Genomic DNA, 1,380 nt, shown 5'->3' on the forward strand with positions numbered 1-1,380 from the left:
CCTTCAAATGCCCCACACCTTTTGGACCTCTCTGCTTTCCTGTGGAATCCATCCTCAAAACCACCGTTATTAACCCTCGGTAGTCTCTGTAGCAAAAAACGCAAACGTCCAGCCGCTGTTCCCACAGCAAAGGTTCCAAGGCGGAAAAGTCATGCTGGTCCTCACTGCCTCCGGGAACCCCTTCAAATGCCCCACACCTTTTGGACCTCTCTGTTTTCCTCTGGACTCCATCCTCAAAACTACCGTTTTTCACTCTCGGTAGCGTCCGGATCAAAAAACGCAAATGTCCAGCCGCTGCTCCCACAGCAAAGGCCCCAGCGGGGAAAAGTCATGCTGGTCCTCACTGCCTCCGGGAACCCCTTCAAATGCCCCACACCTTTTGGACCTCTCTCCTTTTTTGTGGACTCTATCCTAAAAATCACTGTTTTTCACTCTCGGCAGCCTCCGGAGCAAAAAACACAAACATCCAGCCGCTGCTCCCACAGCAAAGGTCTCAGGGGGAAAAGTCATGCTGGTCCTCACTGCCTCCGGGAACCCCTTCAAATGCCCCACACCTTTTGGACCTCTTTGCTTTCCTGTGGACTCCATCCTCAAAACCACCGTTTTTCACTCTCAGCAGCCTCCGGAGCAAAAACCGCAAATGTCCAGCTGCTGCACCCACAGCAAAGTCCCCAGTGGGGAAAATTCATGCTGGTCCTCACTGCCTCCGGGAACCCCTTCAAATGCCCCACACCTTTTGGACCTCTCTGTTTTCCTGTGGACTCCATCCTGAAAACCACCGTTTTTCACTCTCGGCACCCTCCGGAGCAAAAAACGCAAACGTCCAGCCGCTGCTCCCTCAGCAAAGGTCTCAGGGGGGAAAAGTCATGCTGGTCCTCACTGCCTCCGGGAACCCCTTCAAATGCCCCACACCTTTTGGACCTCTCTGTTTTCCTGTGGACTCCATCCTCAAAACCACCGTTTTTCACTCTCGGCAGCCTCCAGGGCAAAAAACGCAAATGTCCAGCCGCTGCTCCCACAGCAAAGGCCCCAGCGGGGAAAAGTCATGCTGGTTCTCACTGCCTCCGGGAACCCCTTCAAATGCCCCACACCTTTTGGACCTCTCTGCTTTCCTGTGGACTCTATCCTAAAAATCACCGTTTTTCACTCTCGGCAGCGTCCGGAGCAAAAAACGCAAACGTCCAGCCGCTGCTCCCACAGCAAAGGAGCCAGGGGGGAAAAGTCATGCTGGTCCTCACTGCCTCCGGGAACCCCTTCAAATGCCCCACACCTTTTTGACCTCTCTGCTTTCCTGTGGAATCCATCCTCAAAACCACTGTTTTTCACTCTCGGCAGCCTCCGGAGCAAAAAACGCAAACGTCTAGCCGCTGCTCCCACAGC

This window comes from Vanellus vanellus (genome assembly GCF_965231255.1).
Source record: "Vanellus vanellus genome assembly, contig: HAP1_SCAFFOLD_360, whole genome shotgun sequence".
Classification (NCBI taxonomy): domain Eukaryota; kingdom Metazoa; phylum Chordata; class Aves; order Charadriiformes; family Charadriidae; genus Vanellus; species Vanellus vanellus.